This window comes from Populus alba, chromosome 17, assembly GCF_005239225.2.
Source record: "Populus alba chromosome 17, ASM523922v2, whole genome shotgun sequence".
Lineage (NCBI taxonomy): Eukaryota > Viridiplantae > Streptophyta > Magnoliopsida > Malpighiales > Salicaceae > Populus > Populus alba.
The window spans coordinates 18993874-19006571 of NC_133300.1; the positions used below are offsets into that span (position 1 = coordinate 18993874).

Below are 12698 nucleotides of genomic sequence, written 5' to 3' on the forward strand. Positions count from 1 at the left end.
AGAATAAACCCCCAACTACTTGTCAATAAGGTTTTACCTTGACTTTGGATTTTCCAAACAGGAAATTAATCTCAAAATTCATTTTTCATAGAGCAACAAAAATACAATCAATCACCCACAGAGTTGATGTATTCTCCCAAATCCTAAAATCCCAAAAAGAAATAGGGTGTTCCAAGAGGAAGGAAGTTGTAATTTGACTCTTGTCATGATCAAAATTCAGAAGGATAACCTACTTGATTAGCTTTGCATAACTGGAAAACATTGACTTGAAGAAAAATCCATTCGCAAGGATCGAATTCGATGACAAGAGTTCCCTGTATGATAAGAGGATGCAAGTCAAATAATGCAGCATCCAAACCTAAGTTAAAATAAACACTAGTGATTTCGATAATGGATTGTGATTGAGAAAAAGTTTTTTAGCTTTGATCCTACCATTTTTAGGTAGTGTAATTCATAAAATCAACCTAAACTAGGATCATCAATCAATCCTGCTTCAAGGCCTTTGCCATATAAGCTCTTGTATGAATAATTGCAAGGTAAGCCTCTGTCATGGCAAAACTAGACGATCAGAAACTGCATCCTGCACAATGTAGGCCCGGAGCCGGGTTGTGCGCCAGTTGCTTTGTGTCCAGATGGGATCCATCATCCCCATGGGATCGGACGAATCTGATGGAAACACATTCCGAGTTCCAGATTCAAGGTTCAGACGTGTTGACTATGCAGGTTCGTACCTGTAATGGAAACCGCATTGCAAGTCCTTTCCCTGTCGTGTGAGCAGACAGAAAAAATAGCAGATCAGTTCAGGCATGCTGCTATCCTATCTATGGAGGCAGTGAAGCATATTGATGTAACACAGCATATCACGCAATAATGGCAGGGAAAAAAATCAAATCTGATAGCACCTATGCTAAATTTTATGCAAGGTATGGTTTACTTTCCCAGAACATTCATGTTAACACATTCAGCTTTCACTCTTATAAGCAATCTATCAGTCCTAATTTACCGATCCTTTCTGCAGTTAGATTCTTTGCTTCATACGTAGATATGGTAGTAGAGCTTGTTAGAAAATAAAATAAATTATATTTTGGAACTTCACCTCATAGTTTAAGCTATTGAGTTGAGATGATTTTTTGACATGGTATTAAAGCCTTATGACTAAATGGTCACGAGTTCGAATCTCACCATCCTCATTTATTTGATAAAAATAAAGCACAAGATAATGTGAGCCTGTACAAGTTTTAAGCCCAAAGGGCTTTCATCTAAGAGGGTATGTTAGAGAATAATATAAATTATATTTTGAAACCTATTTAACAGTTTAAGATATAAATTATATTTTGAAACCTCATTTAACAGCCTAAATTATTGGGTTGAGATGGTTCTTTAAAATAGCTAGGTAGAAGGAAATTTCAAAGTACAGAGTCCGTTGGAGCAAGGCAATAGCCTGTGTGTGGGTAGAGAAAAGATTAAGCACTCAAAGCAACCTCAGTACCACCTTTAACTTGGTCTGCCCTTGATTGCCATTCCAAACAAGCAGCTTCTAGCCAGTAAGTTACCTGGTCGTGGAAATAGTCCCTTTCCATCTGCCTCTACCTTCATGCACTCACCTGTCACCACCATTGTTGTTGCAATCTTTTGAACAATCAGAGCTTGCATTCTTCATTGAGATTGAATTAAGTTCTATCAGCTAGAAAATTCCATATGAACCTGGAAACATCATTAACATGTATATCCAAGATATGGATTTGAAAAAAAAAAATGGAATTCATTATGTTATGCTTGTTTTTCACATGGAGCCAATGTGGAACATATATATTATACAGACATGCCAGATTTTTCATGTACTGATTTTTGCTTTTGGAATTATATAATATATATGTTTAAAATCCTAGTGCACTTACTGTTTCTTTGAATAATATTAAATATACACGTATATATTCACATAAAACTTTGAGCTTGTGTAAAATAAAATATTTATGGACCATTCAGAGAAGATTTCAGGAATTAATATTAACGATACTATCAACGTTCCCCAAGGGGTGTAGCGTGGTGGCAAAGGGTTTGAGATCTGCACAACAGGTCTTGAGTTCGAGTCAGGACGTGCACTTCTTGTAAGAGCCTGGGACAGCCGGGGTTTTACTCGCTTATCTGGGCCCACAAAGTGCGCTTTCCGGAGGGTGGGGTTTCCTCGAATCCAAAAAAAAAAAAGATACTATCAACGTTGGTCAGTAAAAAGTCGTAAATTTCTAATAAAGTTTTTGTGTTGTAATTTTAACTATCTAATTTAGAATTTCAGGATGTAAATCTTAGTTCTGATTTTTAATTTAACTGGACAATATATTTATTCAATAAAACTTAGTTGATTAGCCAAATATGTTACAAATCTCACTGAGTTAACATTAAGAAAAAAAAAAAAAAAAACAAAACAAACAAAACAAAAATGATATTGTTTTAATAAAAATGGTTAAATGGATTACTCCTGAATCACCTACCAATGTTGCCAAACATGGAAGTGCTCCTGAATGCCAAAGCTGCAAGCTCCATTCCTGAATATGATGATTCCAACTACAACAGAGCCAAGGAATTTAAGGCATTTGAGGAAACAAAGGCTGGTGTCAAGGGACTAGTTGACTCTGGTGTGACTAAGATTCCAGGGTTTTTTGTCTACGCACCAGAGAATGTGGAGAAGTCAACGGCAAAGGCTAAGACAAACAGTTTACTTTGTCATTTTCTTCAGAAAAAGTTTGAAAAAAATTTCAGTATCCTATAAAAAGATGTTGTTTTCACCATTTTGTAGCTATCACCAATGACAAGTTCGGAAGTGTGGAGCATAGAGTTCTTGTCGGAGATGTCAGGTCCAGGACATCAGTTGCCTGCTTTTTCCATCCAAGTGCAGCGAATCAATTCAAACCATATGGGGTAATAAAGGAGCTTCTATCTGATGGCTCACTGAAATATAGAGGAACTCATATTGCTGAATTTATGGCTTGCATCAGGTCCAGAGGAGTAGACAGTACCTCTGCACTTTCTCATTTTAAGCTGGCTTGATTAGCTCATGCTTGTTGTTTCCAATAACCAATGTAGAAACTAGTTGGAAAACAATTCTCTCCACTGTAATAGAACTTATCTATCCATTGTCATCAAATTCTTCTACCATTTCCTGTTTTCGTTTGAGCAGCTTATGGCATAAATCTACCAGAGTGAACAAAGTGAGTGGTGGAATGGCAAAATTTGCGCGGCTTTTTGTAATGAGTAGTAGGATAAGTGTTCAGAATCAACCAAGAACAACAACAGCAGCAGCAGCAAAATAAAGCCTTCAATCAAGCTGTTCAAAAAGGAAGTAGTGCAAAAAAATGCATTTCGGCAAGTGATCCCAACAGAGTAAAAATATAAAAGCAAACTCCCATAAACGTTAATAATGGATCAGTCACCATGAGGTTAATTGAAGTGTTTCTTATAGATCCTAATTAATTCCCTTTTCAACTAACAATGTAAAGCAAGGTGATAATAATGTTATTCTCTACAAAGCTGCTTATTAATGTTCGACATGCATGAAAGAAAGATCAAAATTCAACAAGTTTGTGCAGCAGAAATTGTGAAGCAACAAGCATGGGCTCATTTCACTTTAAAATGAGAAAGGGCTAAGATAGACAATAGATGAATTGATGAGCTGTAAATTCTGCCAAATTACGGGTTTCCCTGTACAGTGATAGGGCAAAGAAAGGTCAAAGGTAGGTACGGTTCTCTTTGCCTAGCATATTATATTTGTTTTTGCAACATCAGCATGTATTTTCTTTATTGAGCTTGAATGGCCACCCCTGACATCTCTATTTAATTATACTCAAGTCCTTGTCCTCGATCACCAGCTTGTTGCCAAGTCCTTGTCCTCGATCACCAGCCATTGTTGTCAACATGGAAGTCTCAGATAATGCTGAAAGTTCCATTAATGAAGAAGAGTCTAACTATGATAGGGGTAAGGAAGTGAAGGCATTCGAGGAAACAAAAGCTTGCGTTAAGGGACTAGTGGACTCTGGTGCGAGCAATATTCCCAGGATTTTGTCCACCCATCAGAGAAAATGCGATAGTCGTCTTCAGATGCTAGTAATATCAGCATTCAGGTCACAAAAATAGATTTTGAAGGCTTCAAAAAATTCTCTTGCGAACGGAGGTTCTCATGAATCAAATGGATTCATGACCCCCCTCTGTACGGAGCTATTATTGTAAATTATTGGGTGACTTCATGCAGGTAAAGCTTTTTTTATTTATTTATTTAGATTTTCTTTTATGAAAAATTGATATGGATTTATGTGCCAACAGTTTTATTAATTTGAGTAGACCAATGAGTAGAGAGGCAACCTATGAGCTTCTGACAAGCTGAAATAAGGTCCAGTCTAAATAAGGTACCCTGGAGGCCAAGTCTGTATTTTGTGCAGATTGAATTTCCTTCAGACTTGAAGGAACATAGCTGCGTGTGAGTGAATCATCACATGCAAGTGATGATTCAAGACTTTTAACATAAAAGTTGTGGCTAACTTCATGTCCAAAGTAGTAGACAGCGCCTCAACTCTACCCCATTTAAGCTCGCATGACGAGCTCAAGCCTTGTAAGAAGTTGAATTGATCTCGTTAATTATTCGATTGAATACAGGTGGCATGCATGATCAATGCAGTGGATGATTCAATTACACAACTCTAAGTTGCTTTCAATGTAAAAGGTATAGAAGAATGCATTTCAGTAGGCAACCCAACATAGAACAAATTAAAATATATAAGCAAAGTCACACAAAAGGTTGAAAATGGATCACTCACAGTAAGGTTTAAGTCTTTTGGATGATAATATTATGCTGTTACAAGCTGTTTATTGATGTTCAACATCCATGAAAGAAATAGAAAATTCAACAAATTCGCGCAGCAGAAATAGTGAAGCAACTAGCTTGGCCTCGTCACTTTAAAAGGAGAAAGGACTGAGATAGATGATCCTGTGGACATGTATTGACCCATGAATTCAGCCAAATGAGTTGCTCTATATATGGGTGTGTCGTCAGATAGAAGCTCCTTTATTACTCCATATGGTTTCAATTTGTTTGCTGCACCTGGAAAGAAAAAGCTTGCGTCGAATGATGTCCGGGGTAGTCACAACGAAGCCCGAGTGCTTCTGATAAGAGCTCAGACAGAGTCTTGCTGATTTTGGTCATGTGTTTTGTGTATTCACTTAACTCTTCTCTGCAAGACAAATTTAGCTGAATCCAGTGAAAATCTCATAGAGAAATGAATTCACAGAGAGACAGTTTTAGATTTTATTGCAAAGTTCCAATACCTTAAAATTTCAGGATATAGTTCAGGGTCAAGTTCACCATCCTGAAAATTTATTGCCACTGTATCCCTCCAAACCGCTGATTCTTTGGTCAGAACCACTCCTCCATAGAAGAGCTTCACTTTTTGTTTAGGATCACGAGAGTACAGCTCCGCCTTCGCTTCCTGGGGTTGCTCGTGGAATCGTTTCACCCCTGCTAACATCTCATCCATGACAGCAACTGGAGTTCCATGGTTAATAATCTGAAAGAAACCCCATTCTTCTGATGCTTTCTGGATCTCATTTACCACCTCTGATCGCCGACAACTTTCAAACCCTTCGAAGTCTATAATTGGAACCTGATGGCTGATTTTGCTAGACTTGGATGATGACTTCAGCACATTCTCTCTGGTGGGTGGACAAAACACCTGGGAATCCTGGTCACACCAGAATCAACAAGTCCCTTAACACCAGCATTTGTTGCATCGATTGCTTTCACTTCCTTTTCTATGTCATAGTTTGAGCCTTCTTCAAAATTGGAAATCGAGACTTCCATGTTTGCAGAATCGGATGATGATGCTAGTTTTGGTTACAGAAGTAGAGTTTCTGATTACCGTAAAGGGTTGTCTAATTAACTAGAGAGCCAGTCAGATGGTCATAATTGAAAAGCATAAGAAAAATTGTAACCTGGAATGGCCCATCAGAACCTTTCATCTTCCTGGTCTAGCCATAATTATGAGACATCATGAAATCTCTCCCTCCTCTCTCTTTCTCTCCCAGTTTCTCTTCGTATTGATATTTTGTTTACTATTGCCTAGGTCCACCTTCTAGCACTGCATGATTGAATCCATTCAATTCTTTCATTGTTTACATCTTTGAATTAGTCTCAGTCGAAGAATTGAAAGAATAAATAAGTTTTGAAAGTGATTTTAAAACACAAAAATTGACCTTTTCCTTAATTAATTCTCTCATTCTTTTGATTTAGTTTCCACCCTTGCTCTTATTACCTGATCACCATGCTTTCATTTTCCATGATAATTTCCATAAACATCAGAGAGTAATTGGATTGGTGTTCGGAATCATTCAAGAACAACAAAAGGCCCTCAAGCAAGCTGTTGAAGAAAGAAGTATAAAAGAGCCTGTGTCTCGGGCAAGTAATTCCACATAGAGTAAAAATACAAACGCGATGTCACATAAAAGGTTGAGAAATGGATCCTTCACCACATGGTTTTAATTAATTTTTGTGTAATCCAAACTCAAACCAACAATTTCAACAAGGTAATGAGAATGCTATTAGTGTTACAAGCTATCTAGTGAGCTTGTCATTGGCGATAAGCTAAAAATTGAAGAAAACAACACTTTTAGGTCATTACATTTAGAATGATTCTATGTCCGAGACAAAGATAGCCACGTCCTGAAAAGGTCATCAAACTTTAGACAACATCAAGTTATAGTGAGTTATGATTTTCAATCCATTTATATCAATCTTGAGGACTTAATTGCAGACATTTATGTCATGTACAACCTCTCAAGAGAGAGTGTCGTATGATCAATGTTTTGTTTCATTGAAAGATAGTGTTGAAATTCGACCTTTTCGAGCTTTGCCCAGAACCAGACAGGTTGCCTCATTTGAGAAACTCAAATAAAACTATTGCTGCATAAACTATGACGTACCCGCGGCCATTAAGTCCCCTGTATTTATTAGAAGAGCTCCCTGCAGAGGGGACATCAATCCATTGATTCTGATGACGAGCCTGGAGGCCATCCATGTTTTCTTGCAGAACTATACTTCGAAAAGGACGGGTCTGTATATATGTTAGGTGAGGTAGTGCAAGCGTCAAGGCTGGTTTCAGGAAAAGCAGGGTAATAATGACCCGCAATGACTCAGTTTTTCATGCATTCTATGCTTGAAAGGTAATTGCAACGAAGCCCGAGTGCTTCAGGTAAGAGTTCAGATAGTGTCTTGCTGATCTTAATCATGTGTCTGATACATTCGCTAACCTCTTCTCTACAAGATAAGCTTCACCTCTTGAGGTTCCTCATGGAATCGTCTTGCACCTGCTAACATCTCATCCGCGACACTAGCAGGAATCCCATGATCGATTAACTACTTGAAAGAAACCCCAGTTTTCTGATGCTTTGCGAATCTCATTCACAACCTCTATCGTTGGAACCTGAAGGCCGGAATTGCTAGACTTAGATGACGACTTTTGAACTTTCTCTGATGGGCGGATAAAAAGCCTGGGAATCATGGGCACACCTGAGTCTCCTAGTTCCTTCACACCGGCTTTTGTTTCATCGAATGGCTTCACTTCCTTGGCTTGATCATAGTTGGATCCATCTTAAGGATTAATGGAACGTGCAGCGTTGGAAATCATAATTTCCAGTTTGCAACAGTACTGAGTGAGTGATCTTATGGAAAGGAATTCAATAATGAAGGAAGAGAAGGCTCGCCACGATGAGGAGTCCAAAATCCCCGTATTGGTAAGCAAAAAAGCGCGGTAAGGCCAAAAGCTGCTTCATACCCCTTTTGACTCATGAATATGGCAACGATCTTCATTTTCGAGATATCATGGCATATTAGCCTCAAAACTTATTTAATAGTTTTTCCTTCCACTGTTCTGCATGAGCCACTTAATTTATACATAAACTTTACAGGATTTATCAATGATTAGAAAGATGTTTCTCTTAGAGGCTGTTTGCTTAACAAGTTTTCTAAAACAATTTTATTTAAAATTATATATAGTTATACTATATATATATTATTTTAAATAGATTTTTAAATAAAATATACTTTAATAAATAATTATTATTAAACTTTTTAATTACTCCCTAAAATTCAATAGTCAAAACTCATACGCTTTATCTTTATTTTAACCAAAATAAATTTTAAATTTAATCAGATCAGAATCTTTTCTTTTAATTAAATTTTTTTAAGCTATAGTACTATATAAAAAGGATGTAATTGTTTTTCGTTATTATGATAATTTAAGTTAAATTCAATGTTAATATAAAATGACATAAATAAATAGATATTTATATGATTATTTTATATTAAATAATACATAACAACTTGAAATAAATGAATTTTCAAAAAACTTAATTAATATAATATAGATATCTAATTTTTTTATGAATATAGAAAAAAATTCGACATGCAAATACTCAATACCATCCTAGTTTAGCCGAGATTAGGATTACTTCCCATCTTTTTTCTTTTCTTTTTTTTTAATTTTCGTTTTTCCAATTAATCCTCCGTTTGGAAAAAAAAAAAAATTCCTATTTATTTGTCATTATTTATCAAGACGACAACATCATATAATTATGAGAAGTGGACTTTTGTGCCACCACCATTATTGCCCTTATAGCTTGCACCGGCCACTTGCTATCATGTTAAAGTTTTGACTTTTGGAGAGGGTTGTTAACGTACTCCTATCTAATTTAACATTCAAAATATCGATGCCTGCAGGGCGGGTAAATTATGTCGTTATAAAGATTAGTGGAAATATTTTTTAAATTTTTTATTTAAAATATATTAAAATAATATTTTTTTAATTTTATAAAAAATTCATTTTTATATCAACACATTTAAATAGTTTTAAAAAATTATTTAAAATAAAAAAACATTAAAATATTATTAAAAAAACTGGTCTAATCTAAAATTCAATATTAAGTCTAATCTACTTTAATTTGTAATTTGCACTGCCTTATGATGTTAAAGAGTTTTTATCACTGACAAGATATCTGGTAGGTAACTAATCTAACAAGAGAATTTTTAATCCTTAAAATAAAAATTTTATTTTAAATTTGTTCTACCTTCACTATACAAAATCTAATCTTATTTTTTCAAAAAATTTTAATATATTGATGATGTTTTATAATTTAATAATATAAAAGAATATATCATTAAAGTACTTTACTAGTAAACTATATTAATTGATAATAAATCATTAGAGGTTAACATGGTTATATAATAAGAATTATTCAAGATGTCTTTATGTTTTTATGTGTCTGTATATATAAAGTTTGAATTATATGCTTATTATTTGTTGTGAAATAAACTTTGAACATACATTTCAAAAAATATATATAAACTACTTAATTAATTAATCATTAATTATAAATTAAAATTCAACTATAAAATAAATTTATGAATTAGATTGATTTGTAACAGGATTTATAATAACAATTATATAAATTAAAGATTTTTTTATTATATAAAATAAATTTTAGTTAATAAGTAAATGTTAGATCATTGGGTTTATATATTTTATAGGAATTAATAATAATAATAATAATATATTAACAAGAAATCAATAAAAATATCAGGTTGGATACAAGTCAGATAATGAAAACAACTTGGACTTTCATTGATCCATTTTAATTATGATTGAAATTAGATAAAAATTCAACTCGGACACTAAATTATATGCTGCATATGGTGAGATTATCATCCCTGTTTTAGAACTTATCATCAACACTGTTCATATGAAGGTATATATTGTTAAGGATGACAGCACTATACCACCACCATTATGATTTTCAATCAGGAATATCGGTTGCTTTCCATCCTTTTCTTCTTTCCTTTCCGACAATCTCTTTTACTTGCCATAATTCTGAGTAATCCCTCTTATGTTCCATCGTTTATCGACACGATAGCATGATGTGAAAAGAATAGGACTTGATATAAACCATTACTTTATTGTACGTAACAAGGGCATTTGCTATAAGGGAGCGAGCGACAGGTTTGTTTATCCCCAAGCATCAAAACTAGCTAGATCCAATTTCTAACGTTGCCGAAGAACAGACATCCACAGTGGGATTAGGAGATTCGCTAGGAATTGCCTTGGAACACGTTTTCAAAAAAATCTGCTAGCTATGCCAAACAAGTTCTAGCTAGGAAAACAGCTTCTTTTGCAAAAGTCTAATGGTTCCTTAGACTGTAAAGCAGGAAACATTGAAGAGCAGGAAACGAATGTAGAGTGGATTTAGAGTGAGCATAAAGGATGAGCTCCTCAGCTAAAGCCAAACTGACTTCTTGAAATCAACTAAAAAAAAATCAACTTGAAACTGGAGGCCGTTTATTGATTTCAATCTGTATCTTCTTCTGCAGAGGAACAGGCATGGCACTTGAAACTTTAAAAATGAGAAAGGGTGGAAAACATATGATCCTGTGGACATGTATTGACCATGAATTCGCCAAATGAGTTGCTCTATAGATCATGGGCGTGTCGTCAGATAGAAGCTCCTTTATTACCCCGTAGGGTTTAAACTTATTTGCTGTGCTTGGGAAGAAGAAGCATGCTACTGAGTATCCGAGGCCCGACTTCTCCAGCAAGAATCTATGCTCCACACTTCTGAACTTGTCATTGGTGATGAGCTACAGAAAGAAGAACAAACTTGAATTTTAGTTCTTTATTTTTCCAGCCTATTATATACCAAGCAACAACCTCTCAGAAATAGAGGCATATATAGATCGATGCTGTGTTTTGTCGAGAAGTCCTACTTGCTAGTTATTTGATTTTGATCCCCGTTGATCTGTAGGATGTGCATCAATCATGCTCATACTGGACTTAGCAAATCAGCATTTCATATTTTTCTTTTTTGAAAAATCAAAACAATAACCGGAAACATGAATATTACATAGAAACAATTGCTAGTGTACTGTCACACAAAAAGACACTGCCACAGCAAAAGATAAAGGACCAAAAATTGATCATTGCACTGCTGCAACTGCAAGACCATGATTAGTTGAACCTTTCCCGTTTGTCCAGGCTGGTAGGGTGTATATTCTTAATTAGACAAACTCAAATTGATGAAATTATGGAATACGTTAAATGGCTATCACTTTCAGAAAGAAAAATGCAGACAATGGGAGAACTAAATCTTAATTACCCTGCATCAAGTCCCCTATATTTACTAGGAGACACCATGAAGAGGGGGGACATCAAAGCATTGATTTTGATGACGAACTTGCAGGCCACCCATATTGTCCTGCAGAAGTATGGTCAGAAAAGATGGGTCTGAATGTGTGGTGGGTGCAAGGGTCAAAGTCTGGTTGAGGACAAAGCCGGGTAGTAAGTGACCCACCATGATCCTGTTTCCAAGCATTCTATGCTTGAAAGGAAATTGCTTCGAAGCCGAGTGCTTCTGAATAAGAGCTCAGATAGTGCCTTGCCGATCTTGGTAAACGTGTCTGAAATATTGCTTACCTCTTCTCTGAAACATAAGTTTGGTTAAATCCATAAAAATCTCCAAGAAAACTGAACTGCATAGATAGATTAGGATCTTCCTACACATATTCAATACTTATGATGGCAGGAAGAGTTGAGGGTCTAGTTTACCATCCTTGAAATCAAATGCCTACCGTATCCCTCCAAATTGGCTGGTTCTTGAGTCAGAAGGAGAAACCCAGTGAAGAACTTGACTCGTTGGATCAGCGTCACGAGAGTAGAACTCCATCTTCACCTCTTGAGGTTGCTCATGGAACCGTTTCACTCCTGCTAACATCTCATCCATGACATTTTCTGGAATCCCATGATTAACAACTTGAAAGAAACCCCAGTTTTCTGATGCTTTTGCGAATCGTCATTCACTACCTCCATCGCCGAGAACTTTCAAACCCCTCGAAGTTCTATTATCGGACCTGAAGGCTGATATTGCTGGACTTGGATGGTGGTTGCTGGGTTTTCTCTGGTGGATGGACAAAAAACCTGGGAATCTTGATCACACCAGAGTCTGCTAGTCCCTTAACACCAGCTTTGGTTTCATCGAATGCTTTCACTTCATTAGCAGTGTCATAGCTGTGATCCATCTTCAGGATCAAAAAGGAACTTGCAGCATTGGAAGCCATAACTTCGCATGCTTTGCAAGTTGCAACAGTACTGGTCAGTGGGAATCTGATGAAGATGGAAAGGAATTCAATAATGAAGGAAAGAGAGCTGAAGTTGAGTGGTGACAACCAATATGGCAAGCAAATATATACGACAAATGATTGAAAGAGAAAGAATTCATAAATTAATTGAGTTTTACTTAATTTATTCTTTATTTTAAATTTCACCTCATCTCCCTTTATAAATTTGGTCAAATCAAATTTATAATTTTAAATTGGGTAAAATAAATTATCTTTCTCTAATTACAGAACTCATTTTTTCAATGTCTTTCGAAGAATTAAAAGAGAAAGAATCCATAGATTAATTGATTTTTTTTTTTATTAATTCATTCTTTATTTTAAATTTAACATAATCATATCTCTCTCTTTTTTTTACTAACTAAAGAATCGATATTTCGATAATTACCTCTGCTTTTTATATTTATATTTGGGTCAAATCAATACCATACTCTTAATATCATTTCATCAACTCTTTTACTATTTTAAATTACAGGATATATAAATATCATGCCTTTTT

The 12698-nt window shown here is 35.3% G+C and overlaps 1 long non-coding RNA gene and 3 pseudogenes across 1 annotated transcript; all 4 read right to left on the reverse strand.

Annotated features, from left to right (window-relative positions):
* On the reverse strand, nucleotides 1–4417 carry LOC118028970 (uncharacterized). Its single transcript, XR_004684125.2, has 3 exons — nucleotides 4354–4417; nucleotides 433–731; nucleotides 1–314 (listed from the first exon to the last, which is right to left on the reverse strand). It is a non-coding gene; the product is annotated as an uncharacterized lncRNA (long non-coding RNA).
* A 390-nt stretch (nucleotides 4418–4807) lies between these two features.
* On the reverse strand, nucleotides 4808–5925 carry LOC118028969 (deacetoxyvindoline 4-hydroxylase-like; annotated as a pseudogene).
* A 1027-nt stretch (nucleotides 5926–6952) lies between these two features.
* On the reverse strand, nucleotides 6953–9930 carry LOC118028968 (1-aminocyclopropane-1-carboxylate oxidase homolog 6-like; annotated as a pseudogene).
* A 418-nt stretch (nucleotides 9931–10348) lies between these two features.
* Nucleotides 10349–12142, reverse strand: LOC118028971 (1-aminocyclopropane-1-carboxylate oxidase homolog 1-like; annotated as a pseudogene).
* Between the last annotated feature and the right edge of the window lie 556 nt (nucleotides 12143–12698).